This window comes from Lonchura striata, chromosome 1A (assembly GCF_050655825.1).
Source record: "Lonchura striata isolate lonStrDom1 chromosome 1A, ASM5065582v1, whole genome shotgun sequence".
NCBI classification, from domain to species: domain Eukaryota; kingdom Metazoa; phylum Chordata; class Aves; order Passeriformes; family Estrildidae; genus Lonchura; species Lonchura striata.
The window spans coordinates 30487597-30502664 of record NC_140741.1 but is presented as its reverse complement, the minus strand read 5'-3'; the positions used below and the strand labels follow the sequence as shown (position 1 = coordinate 30502664).

The window sequence follows — 15068 nt, the reverse complement described above, 5'->3', positions numbered from 1 at the left end:
AGACAATCTAGATGCTGGCCGCCGCCGGGTCCTCTCCAGCTCAGTCAACGTCACCTTTAGGGACGAGGACCTGGTACGCGTCTCTGCAGGGTTCCTGGAGCCCCCTTACTCCAGCCATAATACCACCGTCCTTATACTTGGCGATAGCAGGCACACACCCCTGGAACTTAACATCTTTCCAGAAGTGGTGTGCTTTCCACCGGGGTTCGAGGTAACGGTCTCCGTTACGTGTCACAGCCCGCCATTCACGCTGGAGAAGGGAGTTCCTCTCGCCCTAATGTATATTTTGGACAGCACAGCCGACGAACTCGATCAGGACCAGGGTGGGGGGGACAAATGTGTCTTCCTCACCCAAAATGTATGCCGAGAAAGACCATTAATCGATACCATCATCTCTCAGCAGGGGAAGTCCATCTCACTCAAACTGATGGCAGACACTGGAGCAGATGTCACCATCATTCCCAGGGCAAAGTGGCCTCGCGACTGGGAGTTGGTGTCCCCTTGTGGCACTATCTCTGGAGTGGGTGGAGCGGTCAATTCCCTTCGTAGCCGACATCTGGTAAGCGTGGAGGGCCCGGAGGGACAAATAGCCATGGTGAGACCCTTTGTCGTCTCATCGAATATTATGCTGTTGGGAAGGGATGTTTTGTCCCAGTGGGGTGCCCGTCTGGACATTCCTTGCCCTGCGTGGGATTTTTAGTATGGGCCACTGCGGAGCGCACCTCCCCACCGCTGAATTGGAAAACTGATGATCCGGTGTGGGTAGACCAGTGGCCCCTTCCAGAAGAAAAATTAATAGCGCTCAACAACTTGGTAGAGGAGCAGGTACGCCAGGGGCATTTAATACCTTCCACCAGTCCCTGGAACACACCTGTCTTTGTAATAAAGAAACCTGGCAAAGACAGGTGGCGCCTGCTCCAAGACCTGCGCAGGGTCAACGAAGTCATCGAGGACATGGGCCCACTCCAACCTGGCCTTCCCTCCCCTTCCATGCTCCCCCGGGATTGGCAGCTCGCAGTCATCGATATCAAGGACTGCTTTTTTAACATCCCACTTTATCCTGGAGATGCTCCCAGGTTCGCCTTCTCTGTCCCCTCCATCAATCGGGCGGAGCCTTACAAGCACTATCAGTGGACCACTTTGCCTCAGGGACTGAAAAATTCTCCAGTGTTGTGCCAGACGTTTGTAGCGCAAGTTTTATCCCCGATTCGGAGACTGTTTCCAGAGGCCGTCATCCTACATTACATGGATGACGTGCTTATCTGTGCAGAAACATCCTCATACTTAAAGACTGTGTTAACAAAGACTGTAAAAGCCATTAGATCTGCAGGATTTGAAATCGCAGAGGAGAAAATTCAGCTGACGGCCCCATGGAAATACCTTGGATTCACCATCACGGGAAGGACCATCGTACCCCAGTCCGTCACCATCAAAGACCAGCCGAAGACACTGCGGGACCTGCAACAGATCTGTGGCACCATCACCTGGATCCGACCTCTCCTGGGACTCACGACGGAGGAGCTGGCACCCCTCTTCAACCTCCTGCGGGGAGACGGTAACCTGGCTTCTCCGCGAGAGCTGACACCTGCCGCTAAAGGAGCCCTGGAGAGAGTCGCAGATGCCATCAGGTCCCGCCAGGCTCATCGGGTCGATCGGTCGCTTCCCCTGGACCTTGCCATCCTGGGTAAGTGCCCCAACTTCCATGGGTTGCTATTCCAGTGGGACGCTGGGCGGAAGGACCCACTCCTTATCATCGAGTGGTTGTTCCTTCCGCACCAGCCCTCCAAAACGATCTCTACTCCCGCAGAATTGATGGCAAAACTTATTATCAAGGCACGGCACCGTCTCCGGACCCTTGCAGGGTGTGACCCGGCATGCATTTACTTACCCTTAAATCTGGAACAATTGCAATCATTGCTCCAAACAAATGAAAATCTGCAAATTTCAATTGATAGTTATCCTGGCCAAATTTCGATCCATTATCCTAAACACAAATTGTTTAAAGATACTCTATATCTGGCTCCAAAATCATTCAAAAGTAAAATACCAATTAAAGGTGCTCTCACGCTGTTCACCGACGGGTCGGGAAGATCCCACAAGTCGGTGATCACTTGGAAGAACCCAGATAGTCAGAAGTGGGAGTCTGACATCCAGATAGTTGAGGGTTCCCCCCAGATCGCAGAACTTGCTGCAGTTGTGAGAGCATTTAAAAAATTTCAACAACCATTTAATTTGGTGACAGATTCGGCTTATGTCGCCGGGATAGCCGAGCGGGCTGAACATGCCTTGCTCAAAGAAGTCAAAAACGAGAAATTATTTCAGCTGCTCTCAGATCTTATTTGGCTTATCTCCCACCGGGAGCAACTGTTTCACATAATGCATGTCAGAGCTCACACAGACCTGCCTGGCCCAATTGCCGAGGGCAACCGGAGAGCGGACCATCTCGCAATGCCTGCCACATTCACTGCACCTGCACTTTCTACAAACTTGCCAGACACCTTTGCACAGGCGAAGCTGAGCCACGCGTTCTTTCACCAAAATGCGCCTGCGCTCACTCGCCAATTCAAACTATCTCTATCACAAGCCAAATCCATCGTTGCCACATGCCCAAGCTGCCAGACTTTTGCTCTACCACCGTTACCCACTGGGGTCAACCCCCGAGGTCTGGGAGCAGTGGAGCTGTGGCAGACAGATGTTACTCACTATAACCCATTCGGACGACTTAAATACATGCACGTGTCCGTCGACACCTTCTCAGGCGCCGTTTTTGCTTCTCTCCACACTGGAGAGAAGACCCGGGATGTCATTAAGCACCTCTTCATGGCCTTTTCCACCCTCGGGGTGCCTAAGGCCATCAAGACGGACAATGGGCCAGGGTTTACATCAGCCCGGTTCAACCACTTCCTCCAACAATGGGGGATTGCCCACACCACTGGCATCCCCCATAATCATACAGGACAGGCAATTGTGGAGAGGACCCACAAAGAACTTAAAAAACTCATTGAACAACAGCATAATGCCGCTCTAGTGATGACCCCTGTGGAAAGAGTCTGTAAAGCACTTTATGTATTAAACTTCCTCAACTGCTCAGAAAAAGAGCCTGACCCTCCTGTACTTAGGCACTTTTTTAACAATACACGGGCACACTTAAAAGAGCGGCCTCCGGTGCTCATCCGGGACCCTGAGACTAAGCAGATCAGCGGCCCGTACCCACTCATCACTTGGGGGAGAGGGTACGCTTGTGTTTCAACAGGCCAAGGTCCAAAATGGGTCCCGGGGAAAAACATCAAGCCGTTTTTAGAAGACAGCACCATCGCCGATCCTCCCACCAGAACTACAACAACGCCTACCTCATTGCCACCAGACTCCGCAGTCGCCTGGTGCCGACGAAAAAAGAAGATGTCACAACGGACACCCAACATCGTGCTAAGAACTCTGCTTACCAGACGCTACCTTCCCCCACCAATCAATGACTCCCCTCAAACTCCATCCCCTCCTGTTCCCTTCCCCTTACCCACTTACCTTACCCGCCGTCCCTTTGCCCCTGATTGCCTACCCCACAATTCATTTTAGTCCTTTTCTTAATAAGAAAAGGGGGAGCTGGGGGAAAATCACAGTATAAGTTTTATATTAAATGTTTTTGTTACAGCGAGCCTCAAGAGATGGCAGCCCAAAGAACATCCACCAACAACCCACAAGAGTGGACGCCCCAACGTATCCGGCTGGCCGCAAGCCTCACACTTCTGATCATCATGTGGCTGCAGGCGGCGGACAGCTGGATTGTGCCACAGCCGAAGGAAAACGTCTGGGTAACGCTGGCAAAGTCCTTGCAGCAAGAGAACTTCTGTTTGGCCATGGGCAATGTGGACAACCCGTTGTCCACATGCCTGGTGGGGGTCCCTCTGGTAGCCGACGATTGGCCGGTCTCCAACTCAGACCTGCTCCGAACCACGGGCAGGAGACCGAACCCGGTCGACACTTGGGACGCGTGGACGAAAATATTGCCAAATTCAAAAGAGGAGCCCCAAGAATTGGATCTGTTGGGGTCCTCTCCTGCCACTTACTGTGTAAAGTTTTATTTTAAGAGGCCAAGTCAGAATTGGCATGGGATTGACTTGGCCAAAAACACCTACAGAAAAGATGTTACGCCATTGAACAAAAAATACAATTCGGCTAGCTGGTGTAACTATACAAGTCCAATTATCTCTGTTTCCTCCATTCATCCCAAGTCGTTGCCCCGGGGGATGTTTCTTGTCTGTGGGGACAGAGTATGGTCAGGCATCCCATCTCGGCTCCAGGGAGGACCGTGTAGCCTTGGCAAGCTTACTACCCTCACTCCAAATAAAACCCAAATTATGGATTGGAAGAAAGAGAGACAATTGGCCAGACGAAAAAGATCATACGACCAATTTGATCAAAATTGCGATGACAAAATTTACAATTGGGGAAAAACAAAGAGGGTTGCCGCTTCCATTTTTCTACCGTGGTATGCGGTTGCTAAAGCCCTCGGTGAGCTTTCTCACCTGGAGTGCTGGATAGCGAAGCATGCCAACGCATCGTCTGCCGCCCTTTCCGATCTCTTGGCGGATGAACAGACCACCAGGCAGGCCACCCTCCAAAATCGGGCGGCAATAGACTTTCTGCTGTTAGCCCATGGCCACAGCTGTGAGGACTTTGAAGGACTGTGCTGTTTCAACTTGACATCGAGAAGCAAATCTATTCAAGCCAGCATCCAGCAGATCCAGACGCAAGTACAGCACCTACAAACTGAGACTTCGGCTGTGGACCCTGCAACCAAGTTGCTATCTGAATGGGGCGTCCCGGGATGGGCAGCCTCGATTATTAGAGGACTTTTATGGATTTTAGTTATCGTTCTTATTATTTTTATTGCTTTAGCGATCTTTAAGAAGATGTTAGTTAAAACTCTAGGGAATGTTTATTTAATAATAAAGAAGGGGGAGATGCGGTAGGGGACTTGGGAAAAGCCCCCCCGAATATGCCTTGGGAGGAGGCTGTTGTAAATTCCCGCCTCCAAGCTGCCCATCGAATCTACCACCCCCCTTATGTTATGTAACTGTCAGTTATGTCCATCTTTATGTCAATCATTTTTGTACTTGCCTTTAGTTCCAGAATGTTCCTAAGTTCTCTGTCTGTAATTGGCTCTTCCCCGGTTATCGCCCCCTTCCCTCATCCCCATTTGCTGTACCCCAATTATTCCATCCCAACTCCTCCTCCGAACCCCATTCCTACTGGACCCTTTGTACCCTGTCCCTCCTATTTGCCACCTGTTATAAGCCCCACCCCGCCCCTTATTCGGGGCTCTCGGAGCCTGCTCCCTTGCCGAGCGGACGGGTCGCGGATTCTCCCTGACACCCAGCCCTCAGCGAATAAAGCAGCGTCCGAGAGACGACCTGCCGTGGTGTACGCATCCTTATTACCACCGTATCGGCGGAGCCTCCGTACCGGAGAGCCGCGCCCCGATACTCACAGTAAAAAACTTCTTCCTAATATCTAACCTATATCTCCTCTCCTTCAATTTGTACCCACTGACAACTACAGTTCCTGATGTACAGCCCCTTTCCAGTTTCCTGGCAGACCCCTTTCTAATACTGAACAGATCCTATAAAATCTCCACACAACCTTCTCCATCCTGAACAGCCTAAGCTTTCTCAGCCTGCCTTTGTAAGAGATGTGCTCCAGCCCACTGATCAGTTTTGGGCCTCTCCTCTGGACTTGCTAAAACAGTCCTTCTGTTGGGGACACCAGAGCTGCATGCAGTAATTCAGGTGGGGTCTCACAGGAGCAGAACACAGAGGAACAACCATCTCCTTTGGTGGCGGAGCTGGCCATGCTCCTTTTGATGCAGACCAGGTTGAATTTCCAGGCTGTTGAGTGCACACTGCTGCCTCATGTTGAGTTTTTCATCAACCAACATCCCCAATTCTTTCTCTGCAGGCCTGCTCCTTATCACTCCTTCACCCAGACTTTGTTTGTGCCTAGGATTGCCACGACCCTGGTGTGGGACTTTGCACTTTGCTTTGTTTCCTTTCATGGCTTTTACACAGGCCCACTTCTCAAGCCTGTCCAGGTCCCTCTGGATGGCATTATCCCCTCCCTCCAGTGTGTTGACTGCCCCACAGAACTTGGTGTCAGCAGCAAATTTGCTGAGGGTGCACTTGATCCCACCATCCACATCGCCAGCAGATGTTGAACACCATCGGCTGCAGTAGTGACCCCTGAGGGCACCACTCGACATGTGGACAATGAGCCCCTGGTCACAACTCACGTGGACAATGAGCCCCTGGCCACAGCTCACGTGGACAATGAGCTCCTGGTCACAACTCACGTGGACAATGAGCCCCTGGTCACAACTCATGTGGACAATGAGCCCCTGGTCACAACTCACGTGGACAATGAGCCCCTGGTCACAACTCACGTGGACAATGAGCCCCTGGTCACAACTCTCCGCATGCAGCCCTCCAGCCAGTTCTTTATCCACTGCATGGTCCGTCCATCAAACCCACGTCTCTCCAGTTTGGAGACAAGGATCTCACATGGCACAGTGCCAAAGCCTTTGCATAAGTCCAGGGAGACGACGTCAGTTGTTCTGCCCCTATCCTCCAGTGCTGTAGCCCTGTCATAGAAGGTCACCAGGTTTGGCAGGAATGATTTCCCCTTTGCAAAGCCATGTTGGCTCTTACCAATCACCTCTTTGTCTTCCATGTGCCTCAGCAGTTTCCAGTAGAACCTCCTCCGTGATCTTGTCTGGCACAGAGGTGAGACTGGCTGCTCTGTAGTTCCCCAGGTCTTCTGCTTTTCCCATTTCAAAAATGGGGCTTATACTTCCCGTTTTTAGTCATCATGGACTTTACCTGACTGTCACAATTTTTTCAACAATGATGGATAGTGGCTTAACAGCTTTATCTGCCAGCTGCCTCAGGACACATGGACAAATGTCATCAGGTCCCATGGACTTGTGCACATTCAGGTTCCTCAGATATTATTGAACCTGACCCTCTCCTACAGAAGGCCTTAATTCTCACAGTCCTTGCATTTACCTTTTTGAAACTGGGTGGCATGACTGAAGAACTTGCTATTGAAGACTAAGGCATAGAAGTAATTGAGAAACTCAGCACTCTCTTTTTCCATGATAGTAAGGTCTCTCTTTTCCTTCTGGAGAGGCTACACATTTATCCCTAGTCGTTCTCTTACTTGCAACAAATATATAGCAGCCCTTCTGTTATCTTTAATATCCCTGTCAATCAAATAAGTGTGGCTCTGTTGGGGTTTCTTTGTGTGTGTGGTTTTTTTTTGTTTGTTTGTTGTTTGTTTGGAGGGGTTTTTTTTCCTTATTTTTGTTTGGTTTTTTTTCTGTTTTCTTCAGATTTTGGTTAAGCTGAATAATACTGTAATGAAGATTTCTTTGAAAAGCCATATAAACCCTGCTGTGAAGATATTTTTCTCTTTAAAACCTAGCTACAATACTATTCTAAGCTATGGTACGAAATTTTTACGCAATGTTCACCTTCATGGCAGAAGTCTGCATGCATAGAGACATTTATATGGCAGATGTTTTGTGCATTATATTTTTTGTTTTCCTTTAAAAAATAATGTTATGTCTATGCAAATTCACCTTACTTCAATAACTTTGTGAAGAGATAACACATAAGCACAGTACTGTATCTTTCAACAGGAATAGTACTCAAATACCGACTGCTTTGTCAACAACATCTGCAGAACTTTGGGAGATGTTTCATAATTTGTTTCATTTTGAAGTTCATTATTTTGAAGCACTTAAAATAAAAATGTATTATAAAGTCATGCATTTCTGGTTTTCATTAAAATATTTATATTGCAGAGAATGCCATTTTGTCAGTACCCTTTATTTCCTTCAAGATCACTATAAAAAGACAACTATTCTTTTGTTAGTGTTAGAGTTTTATTTTCATATGTTGAATCAAAAACAAATCAAAGCTAGATACAAAACAAACTGTAAGAGGATGCTTTAACCCAGTTCAATTTTGATGTTCCTAAATGAAAAATGAAATATTACTTCTAGGGGATAGAATGGGCGTTGATTCTTACATTACTAAGTATATACATTCTCTCATAAGAGTCTGATGACAGCCCAATGAGAACAGTGTGACCATTTCAGCAGTGCAGGTAGAGACGTTTTTACACTTCCTTGAGCAGAACAGCTGCATGTTTACCACATGCTACCAAAGAATTCTTGATTTGATTTTAAACATCTGCCAGTGGTCTTATATTTTTTATCATTTATTAAGAAGGACTACAAGATTACTTGTGAAACACAGACATTTGAGAAAGCATTCACATTGCAATTAGAGGACCTTCTGTCTAACATTATTACATAAACACACATTTATTCTTCAAGTCATACCATTGATTTCAGTAGTTAGTTACATCAAGAATAAGACGAAAGAGAAAACAGCAGTTCACAAAGGAAAAACAAAGATAAAAGGATATTTAACATAACAAAGCCTACTGAAAATCAGATGATTAAGTGCAAATATGCACTTAATGAAATAGAGGCAAAAACAGTGGTACTCTGTGTCAACTTGTCTTGTGGAATAAGAGTAATGGGATGATTTGATTTAAAAATAAAGACATAAAATGTGACTATAAAAATAAAGCTAGACATCAAACTTAAATGTTTGGAAGTTTCCTCCCTCAAACACATTTTGCACCGTTCCCCCAGCCTCCACTGAACATGTTTACTGCAGCATTATATGGGTAAATCTGATCCTCCGGATTGCCTGCAATAGCCAAGATATCCACAGCCTCTGTTCAGAATCTCTAAAGGCTCCAAGTTCTTATTTTTCTACAAATAGCAATTTACTATGAAAAAACTTCTAAAGTCAGTAGAAAATTCTGCAATGATCACCATGATCACTTAGCAAGTAACATGAAAGGAAAAGGCAAGCCACCTAAAATGTTACATGATAAATATCTAAACTTTCCAAATTCAATTCTTTTAATTTACATGTCTTTTAGAATTTACATTTATTAGATGTCTCTGAAGCTAGTATTAAATAAAAAATGTTCATTCACATTCTAAACTGAGGCCCTATACTATTTTCCAGATTTAGGCAGACAAGAATATGAAGTGTGGTTAAACCACCAGGATCAATCAGGGAAGACATAGCAGTACCTCAAGCAACAATGATGACAGTAAGGCAATCCATCATTTTCTTATCAGTCTAGTAGGTAGACCAATCATCTGGGATGCATCTAGACCTATTTATGGCAAGGGTGGTTAAATCTCCCATTCCTGCATTCCAGGAAAATGCCATGATCACCAGGCAAATATCTCAAATCAGAACATTTTATCAGTCCCTTTTCAAAAACTAAAGCACTGTGCAGCAAATCTGAAGTCACATGGAGAATTGAGAATATATTGTTCAAGCTCAATAGTTGACACTCATTAACTAGGGGAAAGAACAGAGGATACAGACGTCTCTCCATGAAACATAGATACATTTTTATATTGACATGGGATAAAAAAAAACAGTTTGAAGAGATTTAATATTCTTCTGGAGATATCTAATCTGACTGCAAAGCCACTTGGGACAGAAATTTCAGTGTCCTGTTGGAGGTCTGGCTAGGTACCCACTGCTCTGGCTGGATAGTAAAGTTGGCCACATTTGTTCATGTCCTTCTGAAAAACACAGTAATTGGCTTGTACCTGATCTTTCCCATGCTACTTCTACTATTATAAGAAATAGTTATCAGTCTTTCCACAAAATTCTCATTCTTTTCAATTCTAAGAATTGTTCTGTGAGGGAAAATTCTCAGTACTTCACGGAGAAAAACGAAAAATGGTAGGAACAAAAAAGAAAAGAATAAAAGAGAAAAGAAATTAAAAAGAAAAAAAAAAGTACATTTATTAGAAGATAGAGATGCTACTTTTAAAAGCCCTGGTCCAGAAAAGTAGGAAAGTATAACATCCTCCACAGATTAGGACATGAACTTTAGAACATCTTATCTCCTTCATGTAGGGGTACACTGCTGTATTTCACATGAGTGATGAATTGAATGCACTTTGTCTTTACTTCAGAGTCAACTTTGGAACTCTTTGGCAAGGGCAAATGGGGAAGAATAGCAGCATTTGCTGAAAAAAGCTAACTAGGTATCCATCAGCAATTGCTGATGGCCCAAATGCATTGGAAATGTGTAATAAAGACAGACAGACTACATAGATTTTGGCCTATAATAATTTAATCTGCAGTATTGCAGTCAGAAGCTGATGTGGCTGAAAACTAAAGTGATGGCAAAAAGTGATGCCTATTTTGGTATCCCAGACACTTCCATAAGCACTTAGTGCCTGACCAAAACAGAGGTCAGAAATATATGGACATAGTGAGGTGGGAGAATAGGAATGGAAAGTCTGGCTTTATGTTGGTTTAGAGTACTATAAAGCTGCACTATCAATTGAAAGAAAAGGTCTTATTGTGTATGTGGCTGATTGATTTTACTGTCCCACCCTTGCCTGGCTTTATTTGGATCAAGGAAACAGCCAGTTTTGTTCACTTCCAACCTCTTGTCTTATTCATGTAATGAGGTTGCTAAGATCTAATGAGAAACAGGAATAGCCCAAGCTTTGGGCTGTCACTTTCCTATGACAATGTAAACTGAATTGTGTTCTGCATACCCCTGCATACTCATGTGCAAATGGCCAGGAGGAGTAGCTGGAAACAAAACCTCATGGGCAGGAGCTAACTAGAACAAAAAAACTGGCAACCTTATTCTTAGGGTCTGCCCCCAAGGCAGAGAAACTTATGTGCAGACATAATGTAACTGAGTATTTCTATTCGTAATGGTTAATGAAGACATAGCCGGAGAATACTGAAAAACAGAAATGTCTGGTATGTGTCTACCTTTCACAGATTTTCAATAACACTTAACAGCTTAATACCTCTTATGCTTTTGAAACCATTCTTAATAAAATACTGTTAGACTTTTCACAAGTCTGTCACTTCCTGGGCCACCTCGACCTAGATCAATACATTCCTGTTAAGTGTTATTATGCACTGTTCACAGGTCCTTCATCAGTATCTTGTTGAAATGACAGTTTTCAATATGATAGGTTTTTCTGAATTAATTTTCGAGTATGGTTTTAAGAAATAATGTGTCAGATGTTATTATAAAAATCCCTGAGCTAGAGCACCTTTTTCATTTTCTTTATTCACTGCTTGTTTTTTTTCAGTCCAAGAATTCTAGCTCCAAGAAATCATGCTTTGCATGATTTAACAAAAATCTTTGTGGCTATTCTTAAAAATGGAAATGCTCTAAAATGGATATACATGCGCAACAACTTCAGCTTCTAACACTTGTGTCATGAGCACAAGTGCAAAATGGGTGTGTAAGAATTTTAGCATTTTAAATTTTTTGTGTTGGTATAACATACCAGTTTCCAGCCTTCATAAATGCCCACAAAAAAAAATGTTTTAAACTATATACCAAGTTTTGCATTAGTCTTTCCAGCTTTCTTCCATATTTGCATTATCAAATCTATTTTTCTTCCACATGCACAATGTATCCTGTAGTCCTTTTCAGTTCAACCATATGGCACTCAGCATCTGTTGAATCCCTTCTTACAGTGTATTGTGCTACTTAGTGCAAGAAATGGCACAAGTAAGCTCTAGGTTTGTTTCCTCAGTCTTTCTTTTCAGTCACTTATTAAATGAAAATTGATTTTTTCCCATATTCATGCAAGAAATCAGTACCTTCAGACAATATCAATCTATCATTAAGCATATATGGTAGGAGCAGAGAGCACTGTCTCAAATTATCTGATCTAGCAGATGAGGAATGAGATTTAGTTGCTTAACAGACAAAAAGTGAACCAGCACCTTCTTCTGCCTGACTTCCAGCTGTCACCCCACAAGGGCACTGGGATCTGTAGGTTCTATGTTACAGATGCTCACTCTGTGCAAGATGCCATCAATACCCTAAAGTACCTGAATGCACTAAAATGATAAGTTCAGGAAAATTAATCACATTTATAATGTCTGTTTTGCTAAGAATTGTCAAAACACAAAAAGCCCAAATATTACCATTACTAATAGGAATTTGGTTTATCTGATGCTTTTAGTCCATCTCAGTACTAATTCTTAATACACTTATTTCTTAGACAAGTTACCATGCTATTTCAGTATTTGGAAAGGTTTATTTGAATGCAAATGACCAGAGTGTTAAACAATAACAAAAAAAATCTAGTATCAGGATCTTCACATACACTCTTTGATGGGCCTGCAAATTTTCCAGACAGCTACTTGAACTATCAATACTTGACAATTCACTATGTGTGAATTTTCTGTGCCCTAAGCCTTTCATTTTCAAATTTAGGCTATATTTTGGTTTTGGGAAGATGAAAGAGAATCCTAACCCCATATAAAAACATAAATTTACTGATGTCGTGGAAAATTATTCAGTTTAGAAATAATTTCAAAAGAAAGCATTTTCTGTTTATCAGGACCAATGTAACAATTTAGACATTGCTTAAAATGCAGCTTTTAAAGCCTTTGACTACTTGAATATTCTTAAACATTCACAATTTAATATATGTGTTCATACTATGATACATAGTAGTCAATGAACTTGCCAGATGTAGTTTTATTTACATTTCAGACTTCTGGTTTCAAAATATAGGAAAAAAGCAACCAAAGGTTTTGCTTAGTGCTTTTAGTAAAACCATAATTCATTCCTCAAACCCATGAAATAGATGATTGAAAATTATTATTATTTCCTTGGGTAGAAACAGCTTTTGTTTACTTACTGAAACTGACAGTTCAGACCTCAAACAGATCAAAATGTAGATAATTTTACAGTGCAGTAGCTGTTTTCAAATATAGATTAATCTATATAACAAAGAAAAGCCAAAGTTTGTAAGCATTAATCAGAAACTAGATTAACCTCACTGAATCTATAGCTGGCCTTTCTCTAAGTTAGCATAGTAAAATTGAACTGAATGCTAGAAGACCCAAAATGAATATGAGTTAACTAATAGGAAACCTGAAAGAAAATATATGTCTAGAATTCTTATATATCTAAAAATTCTGGTTTTTTATTTGCACAGTAATTGCAATATCTTTGAAATAGCCCATGCAGAAGCGAGCATTCATATTTTCTTTCTTAACTTTAAAAAGACAAAAAAAAAAAACCCCTATATTATAATTCATTATAATCTGAAAATACATATTTTAAAAGTGAAGAACAAAACTTGAGTTTACTTAATTTCTTCCAAGTATTTATTTGAGATGTTAAAAAGTATGATTTCATGTTGCATGCCATTTTACTACAAGATATTTTTGGTGTAAATTTTGGTCTCTTTTCAAGCAGTGTGGATCAGTGAATATCAATAGAACCAGTATTCAGCATTCATGACAGAGGAAGGTGGCTAATCTCTTTAAGGTGGTTCTTTAAGTATCTGACAGCTCCTTTCAATCTAAAGTCTACAAAAACCACAAAATCTTTGCTAGCATTTTGGCTTAGGACTTGAAGATTACTTATTTAACGTGAAGAAACGTATTTTGATAAGGATAACGGAAAATAGGATGTGCAGGTTTCAACACATTGGTATGACAAAGAAGTGCACAGCTTTGAAAAGACTGTACTAGCTGAAGCATTACTAACATGCAAGAAAACCTGTGTATTTTGAAGGAATAGTACAGCCCCTTCATGAGATGCTTCAGCTTCATGAGGATTTTATTTCTATTTAGATTTCTCTGTGCATGTAGTCCTTAAGACACGGGGCCACAAAGGCCCTCCTACCACTCTGCTTGTAAATTGTCTAAAGGGACTATTCTTCTCTAACACAAGAATTAGAAGCATGATATTTAACTTTTCTGAGAATTATGACATCTAACTCCCATACTACCTTTCTTGGAAATTAACATAAGATAATCTATTTCCAACACTGTCAATGATGACAATTTGCAGATTAGGATACCTTTTGTAAACAATTAAAGTAATGGAAACTGCTCAAAGCATTAAAATATCTTGTAAACCATGGAAATAAATAGGTTGAAGCTAGGTCTTGTAGCACACATCTATAGAGTGGCCATTGAAGCCCATGGTTATAACATGTAAAGAACTGGTATTTTCTCTCATCATTTATGTTAGTACTACTGAGAAGAACATCAAATTAATACAAAACTATTAAAAGACTCAGTTAAAGCACTGTACAATGAATAGGACTGATTTTTATAGATATGGTGTTACATTAGAATGAGATGCTAATTAAAAGTAACCTAGTTCTGGCAGTTCATATGTACAGTCACAGATGCAAATATCATGATTTTTTGATCTCAACAAGACCTGCCAAAGTTACTCTGCAGAAAGTGTTCATGTTCTACCCTTTCTCAGTTTGATGTGCATATATGAAAAATAGAACACATCAATGTTTCAACATACGAAAGTTATTTCAGGCTAACTTCCAGTTATGTGGTGTGGTCTTGGAAAATCTTAATCAAATATAAATTTCAGAAGCATACTACTGAGACCCAAGTTAGTTTTAAAGGACTTTGTGATGCATAATGCTTGGTGAAGCAATGGTCTCAGAGCTAACAAAACTGGCCGTCAGAAGGAGTTAAGAATGCAAATGATTATTTGTGGAAATAGAGGTTTTCTTAAACCAGATGTCTAGACGACCAACTAGAAATTAGGAGTGAGTATATCTGAAGCATGACCCAAAAGAATTAAGGATCTACTTCACCACAGAAGTGTTTTTGTGAGAGTCCTTTCTTCTGCTGTTAAGATCTCTCACAAGACAGTGGCAGGCATGCCATCATGAAGAGGGATACACAGAAAAAGAAAAGACAGAGAAGACATAGGGACTCAAATTGTGTAAGATCATGGGCTTTGAAGTCCCATAGGTAAAATATGGCCAAAGATCCTGATTGTCCAACAGTTGACTATAAGCAATGAAACATTCAGGATCCTAATTTCCTTCTTGTTTCTAAAAGCTAATACTTGGATTGGAGTGAAGGGATAAACCATCTTGCTGAAAAGTGTCCTCTGTAATCTTGGTCTACACACAGTGTTCC

At 42.3% G+C, this 15068-nt stretch overlaps 1 protein-coding gene across 11 annotated transcripts in view; it reads right to left on the bottom strand.

The window, feature by feature from the left end:
- The window catches only part of TAFA5 (TAFA chemokine like family member 5), a 475974-nt gene that overhangs the window by 135462 nt on the left and 325444 nt on the right, over positions 1–15068 (bottom strand). The window lies entirely within an intron of this gene.